Source organism: Colobus angolensis, unplaced genomic scaffold (genome assembly GCF_000951035.1).
Source record: "Colobus angolensis palliatus isolate OR3802 unplaced genomic scaffold, Cang.pa_1.0 Scaffold424, whole genome shotgun sequence".
In the NCBI taxonomy this organism is placed as follows: domain Eukaryota; kingdom Metazoa; phylum Chordata; class Mammalia; order Primates; family Cercopithecidae; genus Colobus; species Colobus angolensis.
Genome location: NW_012117644.1, coordinates 1,253,875 through 1,264,028, shown reverse-complemented (window position 1 = coordinate 1,264,028; position 10,154 = coordinate 1,253,875). Strand labels below are relative to the sequence as shown.

The 10,154-nt window shown below is 41.2% G+C and overlaps 1 pseudogene; it reads right to left on the bottom strand.

The window, feature by feature from the left end:
• Positions 1–707: 707 nt before the first annotated feature.
• LOC105522329 lies at positions 708–2,945 on the bottom strand (annotated as a pseudogene).
• Positions 2,946–10,154: the final 7,209 nt, after the last annotated feature.

Here is a 10,154-nt window from a genome sequence, read left to right as displayed (position 1 = left end):
CAGCCATAAAAAAGGATGAGTTCATGTCCTTTGTAGGGACATGGATGAAGCTGGAAACCATCATTCTCAGCAAACTATTGCAAGAACAGAAAACCAAACACCGCATGTTCTCACTCATAAGTGGGAATTGAACAATGAGAACACTTTGACACAGGAAGGGGAACATCACACACTGGGGCCTGTCGTGGGTGGTGGGAAAGGGGAGGGACAGCATTAGGAGATATACCTAATGTAAATGAAGAGTTAATGGGTGCAGCACATCAACATGACATATGTAGCAAACCTGCACATTGTGCACATGTACCCTAGAACTTAAAGTACAATATTAAAAAAAAAAAAAGTAGTTGGAGTCTTCAATACCCTACTCTCAGTATTAGATAGAAGAACCAGAAAGAAGATAAGTAAGGAAATAAAGGATTTAAACAACACAGTAAACCAACTAGATATAATGGGCATATACAGAACACTGTGCTCAACAACAACAGCATATACGTTCTTTTCAAGTGTACATGGGACATTTTTCAAGATGTTAGGCCACAAATTGTCTCAATAGAATTTATTTATTACTGTTATCACTACAAATTTTTTTCAGAAACCCATCTTCGTGAGTTTTTTGTTGTTGTTGTTTTTAAAAAAATTCCCCTTATGATCTGGTGTGGTCAATCAACCACAACTTTCTAGCAGACATAAGGTAAAAATGGCATGGCTCAGAATCCCCCAGATCTTTCATGATCTCTCAATGGCCTCCTGTCACGCTGGCCTCTACGGCCACGGTCTCTAGACCGAGAACTATGCTCCAGGGATCGGGATCTTGATCTACACTTCTTGCAATGGCGCCCATACAGCTCCCACCGCAGCTCTCTGGAGATGGGCTTCAAATGCATGAAGTTGCAGAAGCCACCTTGTGTGCATTCTCCCATCTCATACTGAAGGCAGCAGGCTTCTCTGAAGTCGGTCACAGGCGACAGCTCCACGTGGATTGGCTGTCCGTTAAAACAACGGTTATTCAAGTCAATCATAGCCTTTTCCACATCTTCCTCACTGCAAAACTGAGAGGTGACAATGTGCTGCCAGCCCTCACTCTCAGTGCCTCGTCGGCCTCGGCGTCAGAGTCGGCGTCCACTCTGGGGGTGCTTGTAGGAGCCCTTCAGTCCACCACAGCACCGTGGGAGCCCCTCTCTGGGCTGGCTGAGGCTGGAGCTGCCTCCCTCTGCTTGCGGGAAGGTGTAGGTGTGGAGGGAGAGGCGCTCACGGGAACCCAGGCTGCAAGCTGCGCTCACAGGCCTGTGCAAGTTCACGCTGGGAGTTCCGCCCGCACATGGAGTGGTGGGCTGGCCCCGCAGGCCCAGAGCAGTGAGGGACTTCGGACCCGGGCCAACAGCTGTGGAGGTTGCACCGGGTCCCCCAGCAGTGCCCGCCCGCTCCGCACTCAAATTCTGGCCCAGCCTTAGCTGCCTGCCCCCGGGGCAGGGCTCGGGACCTGTAGCCCGCCATGTCTGCCCCCCTCCTCTGCAGTGGGCTCCCTGAGCCTCCCCAACAGGCACCGCCCCCTGCCCAGTGCCTCCCGGTCCCATCCACAGCCCAAGGGCTGAGGAGTGCAGGCGCAGCTTGGGACTGGCAGGCAGCTCCGCCTGCAGCCCCTGTGCAGGATCCACTGGGTGAAGCCAGCTGGGCTCCTGAACCCAATGGGGACTTGGAGAACTTTTACATCTAGCCAGAGGATTGTATGTGCACCAATCAGCACTTTGTGTCTAGCTCAGGGTTTGTGAATACACATATCAGCACTCTGTGTCTAGCTCAGGGTTTGTGAATACACCAGTTGGTACTCTGTATCTAGCTAACCTTGTGGAAGCTTGCAGGACTAGCACTCTGTGACTGTGTCTAGCTCAAGGATTGTAAATGCACCAATCAGCACTCTGTATCTAGCTCAGGGTTTGTAAATTCACCAATCAGCACTCTGTGTCTAGCTCAAGATTTGTAAATACACCAATTGGTACTCTGTATCTAGCTAACTAGCACTCTGACTGGGTGTCCAGCTCAAGGATTGTAAAAGCACCAATCAGCACTCTGTCAAAATGGACCAATCAGCTCTCTGTAAAATGGACCAATCAGCTCTCTGTAAAATGGACCAATCAGCAGGATGTGGGTGGGGCCGGATAAGGGAATAAAACCAGGATGCCCAAGCCAACCTGCCACAACCTACTGGGGTCACCTTGCATGGTGTGGAAGCCGTGTTCTTTTGCTTTTCCTAATTAATCTTGCTGCTGCTTGCTCTTTGGGTTCATGCTGCCTTTATGAGCTGTAACACTCACTGCGAAGGTCTGCAGCTTCACTCCTGAAGCCAAGAAGACCACGAGCCCACTAGGAAGAACGAACAGCTACAGAGGTGCTGCCTTTAAGAGCTGTAACACTCACTATGAAGGTCTGCAGCTTCACTCCTGACAGCGAAACCACGAACCCACCAGAAGGAAGCAGCTCCAGATACATCTGAATGTCTGAAGGAATAAACTCTGGAGACACCATCTTTAAGAACTGTAAAACTCACCGCGAGGGTCTGTGGCTTCATTCTTGAAGTCAGACCAAGGACCCACCAATTCTGGACACAAAACGACGTATACGTTCCCCACGAGGTGGTCTCCCAGGTTACCACAGACGTTTATCTCCACAACTTCCCCATACTTCTCCATTTCTGAAAAAACTCCTCAAAAAATTCATCATAGTGTTCCTGCATCTCAACATTGCTCACAGCACAAATCAGCAGCAGACTGGGAAGAGTTTTGAGGGTTATGGTAAATGTTCAAGAGGGCAAGGGTCTGGCTAAAGGTTGGTTTATTGTGCAACCAAGAGCACCTGTCTCCATGACAACACGCACCGATTCTGAAATAAAATGAACAGTTGACTTTGTCTTCCTAGGTGCGGAAGATGGAGGCCAGATACTCCGCCATTTTCTTCCTGCCACCCGCCAGAGCCACTGCCGACACTGTTGCCAACACCGCCCTAGAATTTAGATATCATACAAAGTATTTTCTCTGACAGAGCAAGATAAGTTAGAAATCAATAACAGTAGTAAAACGACAAAAAACTCATAAAATTATTAAAATCAACGAACTGATCACAAGAGAATCAGAAAATACTTAACGGATACATGATAATGACCTGTAAGTATTTATGCACCACACCAAAAGTTATGGAATGCAGTGAAAGCAGTGCTAAGGAGGAAATTTATAGCTATAAATGCTTGCATTAAAAAACAAGATCTCAAATCAACAACCTAACTGTAATTTAAGGAACCAGAAAGACAAAAACAAACCAAAACCAAAACCAACAGAAGGAAGGACATAATAAAGATGAGAAGAGAAATACATAACATCAGAATAGGAAAACAACAGAGAAAATCAATCAAACAAGAAATCGATTCTTTAAAAAGATCAATAAATTGACACACCATCTAGGTCTAAGCAAAAGAGGGAGAAGAGTCAAATTACTAAGATCAGAAATGAAAGCAAGGGCATTACTAGTGACTCTACAGAAATAGAAAGGATTATCAGAGAGTGTTATGAACAACTGCATGCCAACAAATTGGATAACCTAGATGAAACTGATAAATTTTTAGAAACACAAAACCTATCACGGCTAAATCACAAATATAAAATCTGAATAAATCTATAACTAGCAAGGAGATTGAATGAGTAATAAAAAGTCTCCTGAGAAATAAAAGCTCTGGAACTGATGCACTGCTGAATTCTACCCAACATTTAAAGAACACCAATCCTTCTCAAATTTAAAAAAAAAAAAAAGAGAGAGAACAATTTCTAACTCATTCTATGAGGCCCTGATACCAAAGCCAGAGAAAGACACTACAAGAAAAGAAAACTACAAGCCAATATCCCTTATGATTACTAATGCAAAAATACTCAACAAAACACTAGCAAACCATATTTAGCAGCACATTAAAAGGATTATATACCATGACCAAGTAGGATCTGTTCCTGGAATGCAAGGATGATTCAACATACAAGAATTTACCAGTGTTTCCATAGCAATCTACAGAGTCAATGCAATCTGTATCAAAATCCCAATGATGTTTTTAGCAGAAATAGAAAAACCCATCCTAAAATTCATATGGAACTTCAAGGGACCCTGAATAATCTTAAAAAAGAAGAGCAAAGTTGGAAGACTCATTCTTCCTGACTGGAAAACTTACTACAAGCTATACTAATCAAATAGTATGATACTGGCATAAAGACAGACATATAAACCAACTGAATAGAATACACAGCTCAGAAGTAAATGCTTGCATATATGAACCAATGATTTTCTATATGGGTGCCAGGATCATTCAATGGGGAAAAAAACAGTCTTTTAACAATCAGTGCTGGGAAATATGGATATCCACATGCAAAAGGATAAATTTGGACCCTTATCTAACCATATACAAAAATCAACTCAAAATGAATCAAAGATCTAAATGTAAGACCTGAAAGTATAAAATTCTAAAAGAAAATATAGCACTAATCTTTACAACTGTGAATTTGACAGTGATTTCTTGGAAATGACAACAAAGGCACAGACAACAAAAAATAAATAAATCGGAGCTCATAAAAAATTTAAAAATCTGTGCAATGAAAGCCACTATCAAGAGAGTAAAAAGGCAACCCGCAGAATGGGAAAAAATATTTGCAAATTATACATATGATAAGAGATTAATATCCACACTATATAGAGAACTCATAAATCTCAACAGTGAAAAAACAAAACAACATGATTTAAAAATAGGGCCAGGCATGGTGCTCACGCCTATAATCCCAACACTTTGGGAGGCTGAGGTGGGTGGATCACCAGAGGTCGGGAGTTCGAGACCAGACTGACCAACATAGTGAAACCCGGTCTCTAATAACAACATAAAAAAAATTAGCTGGGCATGGTGGTATGTGCCTATAGTCCCAGCAACTCAGGAGGCTTAGACAGGAGAACTGCTTGAACCTGGGAGGCGGAGGTTACAGTGAGCCGAGATTGCGCCACTGTACTCCAGCCTGGGCAACAGAGCATGACTCTGTCTCAAAAAAAAAGGAGGGGGGGAAGAGCTGGGCGCAGTGGTTCATGCCTCTAAGCCCAGCACTTTGAGAGGTGGAGGTAATCAGATTGCTTAGGACCAGGAGTTCGAGACCAGGTTGGACAATATAGTAAAATCCCACCTCTATCAAAAATACAAAAAAATTAGCTGGGCGTGGTGGGGCATGCCTGTGGTCCCAGCTCCTTGAGAGGTTGTGGTGGAAGGATTGCTTGAGCCCGGGAGGTGGAGGTTGCAGTAAACAGAGATCGTGCCACCACACTCCATCCTGCTTGACAGAATTAGACTCTCAATTTTTTCAATAAAAAATAATTTAAAAAGGGCAAAGGATTTGAATAAATATTTTTCCAAAGAATATATACAAATGGTCAATAAGCACAAAAACACATACTCAACATCAGTACTCATTAGGGAAATGTGAAGTAAAACTACAATGAGACACCACCTCAGACCCATTAGGATGGTTGCTATTTTTAAAAATCAGAAAATAACAAGTGTTGATGAGGGTTTGGAGAAGTTGGAACCCTTTTGCACTGTTGGCGGAAATGTAAAATGATACAGCCACTGTGGAAAACAATATGGAGGTTCCTAAAACAACTACATATGGAATCATCATATAATCCAGCAATTTCACTTCTGGGTATATAACCAAAAGAATTGAAAGCAGAGTCCCAAAGAGATATTTGTATACCCATATTCAGAGCAGTGTTACTCACAATAGCTAAAACATGAGGCAACACAAGTATCAACAGATGAACAGATAAGCAAAACGTAGTATATATATACAACAGAATATTATTCAGTCATAAAAAGGAGGAAATTCTAACATATGCTACAATATGGGTGAACCTTAAGGACATTATGCAAAGTGAAATAAGCCAGTCACAAAAAGACAAATGTTGGCCAGGCATAGTGGCTCACATCTGTAATCCCAGCACTTTGGGAGGCTGAGGTGAAAGCATTGCTGGGGCTCAGAAGTTCAAGACCAGCCTGGGCAATATAGCAAGACCTCTTCTCTACAAAAACATGAAAAAAATTAGCTGGGTACGGTAGCACTGGCCTGTGATGCCAGCTACTGGGGAGGCTGAGGTAGAAGGATCACTTAAGCCTGGGGGGCTGAAGTTGCAGCAAGCCGTGATCACACCACTGCACTCCAGCTCATGCAACAGAGTGAAACTCTGCCTTACACACATGCATACAAATTAACAAAAAAGACTAATATTGTATGATTCTACTTATATGAGATACATAGAATTGTTAAGATCACAGAGACAAAAGGTAGAATTGTGGTTTCCAGAGTCTGTGGGGAGGAAGGGATAGGGAGCTACGGTTTCATGGGTATAGAATTTCCATTTTGCAAGATGAAAAGAATTATGAAGATGGACAGTGGTGATGCTTACACAACATATGAAGTGTATTTAATACTGCTGTACCATACACTTATAAATGATTAAGATGGCAAATTTTATATTATGTATATTTTTTCACAATTTTTAAATGTGGGAAAAAATGTGATTACCCATGAGGACAAAAAGAATAGAAAGAGTCAAGAGGAAAATTAATCAATTTTGAAACATAAAAAAAAACTGATAAAGTTTTACCAACCCAGCCTCCACCCTAACCATAAGGTAATGCTAGAGGAATTTAAAGCTGATGGTACACTTAAGGTAACCATAGTAACAATAAAACCTAAAACCAGATCAAATCTAGACTAAATTACCTCAATTACCCACAGAAACAGCCTATGAAAAGGAGAGGCATGCTCATTTCTAGGCCTTCATACTATTTATTACAGTCTCTACTGTCCTACACATGATGTCCAACATTCAATGAAAAATTATGAAACTTAATATGGAAAGAATAGTAAATGATGTTGGGACAACTGAATATCCACATACAAAAAAAAAAAACTGGACCCCTACCCCACACCATACACAAAAATTAACTTACACTGGATCAAAGACCTAAGCATAAGAGTTAAAACTATGATAAAATTCTTAGAAGATATAGTTGTAATCTCTTCAAAAAAAGATGTACAAAAGGCCAATGAGTACATGAAAAGATACTTAATATCGTCAATATCATTAGTCATTAGAAAAACACAAATCAAAATGATGCGATACTACTCTCACCCACTAGCATGACTATAAGGTAAAACAAAAACAAAGTAATGAAGTAAGTATTGACAAGGATATGGAAAAATGTGAACCCTCATTTATTGCTGGTAGGAATGTAAAATGATGCAACACTTTGGAAAAGAGTCTACCAGTCACTGAAAAGCTTAAACGGAGTTTCTATATGACCCAGCAATTCTACTCCTAGGTTATACCTAAGAGACACGCAGATGTTCAAACAAAAAGTTCTGCATGTTTTTTCTTTTTCTATTCACAATAGCCAAAAGACAGAACAACCCTAATATCCATCAACTGATGAATGGATAAACTAAATGTGGTGTATCCATATCATTAATATTATTCAGCCATAGAAAGGATGAAGTACTGATACATGCTACGACATGGATGAACCTTGAAAACATTATACTAAGTGAAATAAGCCAGACATAAAGGCCACATATTGTATTATTTCATTTATATGAAATGTCCAGAGTATGCATATATAGAGAGACAAAAAGTAGATGAGTGGTTGCCAGGATGGAGAAAGGGAGGAATGGAGTAACTGCTTAACTGGTGAAGGGTTTTCTTTCAGGTGATGAAACGTTCTGGAACCCAATAGTGGTGATAGTTGCATAACATTGTGAGTGTACTAAATGCCTTTGAATTATAAACTTTAAAATGGTCAAAATTGTGATGTTTTATATTTTGTATGTTTTACCACAATTTTTTTTTTAGGATTAAGCAATGGTTTCTTAGATATTGCAATGGTTTCTTAGATATGACACTAAAACACAAATAACAAGAAAAAATATATGGAACTTCATCCAAATTGAAAAGTTTTGGCTGGGCCTGCCAGCTCACACCTGTAATCCCAGCACTTTGGGAGGCTGAGGTGGGCGGATCACCATTAGGCCAGGAGTTTTGACACCAGCCTGGCCAACATGGTGAAACCCCGTCTCTACTAAAAATACAAAAGTTAGCTGGGTGTGATGGCAGGCATCTGTAATCCCAGCTACTCAGGAGGCTGAGGCAGGAGAATCATTTGAACCTAGGAGGTGGGAGTTGCAGTGAGCAGAGATGGTACCACTGCACTTTAGTCTGGGTGACAGAGCAAGACTCCGTTTAAAAAAAAAAAAAGGAAAATGAAAACTTTTGCGCTTAAAGGACACTATCAAGAAAGTGAAAAGATGCCGGGCACAGTGGCACATGACTGTAATCCCAGCACTTTGGGAGCCCAAGGAGGGTGGATCACCTGAGGTCAGGAGTTCAAGAGCAGGCTGGCTAACATGGTGAAACCTTGTATCTACTAAATACAAAAAAAATAGCTGGGAGTGGTGGTGCATGCCTGTAATCCCAGCTACTTGGGAGGCTGAGACAGGAGAATCACCTGTAACCGGGAGATGGAAATTGCAGTGAGCCAAGATTGCACCATTGCACTCCAGCCTGGGCAAGAGTGAAGCTCCATCTCAAAAAAAAAAAAAAAAAAAAAAAAAAAAAAAAAAAAAGAAAAGAAAAGAAAAAGAAAGTAAAAAGACAACCTATAGAATGGGAGAAAATCTTTGAAACTCATAGATTTGATAAGAGTCTAGTATCCAGAGTATATAAAGAACTCTTAAAACACAACAATAAAAAGCAAATTAACTCAATTTTAAAACAGGCAAAGGATCTGAATAGACATTTATCCAAAGAAGATACATAAAAGGTTAAAAAGCACATGAAAGATGTTCGGTGTCATTAGCTATCAGGGAAATGCAAATCAAACCCACAATGAGATATCACTATACATACCTGCCAAAATGACTATAATCAAAAAGATAGGCAATAACAATTGTTGGTGAGGATTTGGAGACATTGAACTCTCATACACTACTGGTAGGAATGTAAAGTGAGGCAGCCATTTTGGAAAAGAGCCTAACAGTCACTCAAAAAGGTAAACATAGAGTTTCCATCTAACCCAGTAATTCTACTCCTAGCTTATACCTAAGAGACATGAAAATATATAGCCACACAAAAACTTGTACACAATGTACATAGCAACATTTTTCATAATAATGAAAAAGTGGAAACAATCCAAATGTTCACCAAACTGATTAATGGATAAAATATAGTGTATCAATACATATACATAGAATATTATTCAGCCACGAAAAGAATGAAGTATTGATTTATACTACAACATGAATCTTGAAATATGCAAAATGAAAGAATCCAGTTACAAAATCCCATATAGTAGATGATTCTATTTATATGAAAATGTCCAGACAGGCAAATTCAGAAAGACGGAAAGTAGGTTAGTGATTGCCAGGTAGTGGGAAAGGGGAATAGACATGATTGATAATGGGCTTGGGGTTTCTTTTTGGAGTGATGAAATGTTCTAGAATTACATAGTGGTGATGGTTGCAGAACTTTGTGCAATCCCTGTATTGTACATTCTAAAGGGTGAATTTTTTATTTTATTTTTTGAGACGGAGTCTCGCTCTGTCACCCAGGCTGGAGTGCAGTGGCACGATCTTGGCTCACTGTAAGCTCTGCCTTCCAGGTTCACGCCATTCTCCCGCCTCAGCCTTCCGAGTAGCTGGGACTACAGGTGCCCGCCACCACTCTCGGCTAATTTTTTGTATTTTTAGTAGAGACGGGGTTTCATCGTGTTAGCCAGGATGGTCTCGATCTCCTGACCTTGTGATCCGCCCACCTCGGCCTCCCATAGTGCTGGAATTACAGGCGTGAGCAACCGAGCCCGGCCTTTTCCTTTTTTGAGACAGAGTCTCACTCTGTCGCCTAGGCTGGAGTGCAGTGGTGCGATCTTGGGTCACTGTAACCTCTGTCTTCTGGGCTCAAGCAATTCACCTGCCTCAGCCTCCTGAGTAGCTGGGAATACAGGTGCCCACCACCACAGCTGGCTAATTTTTGTATTTTTAGTAGAGACAGGGTTTCTCCATGTTGGCTAGGCTGGTCTCAAACTCCTGACT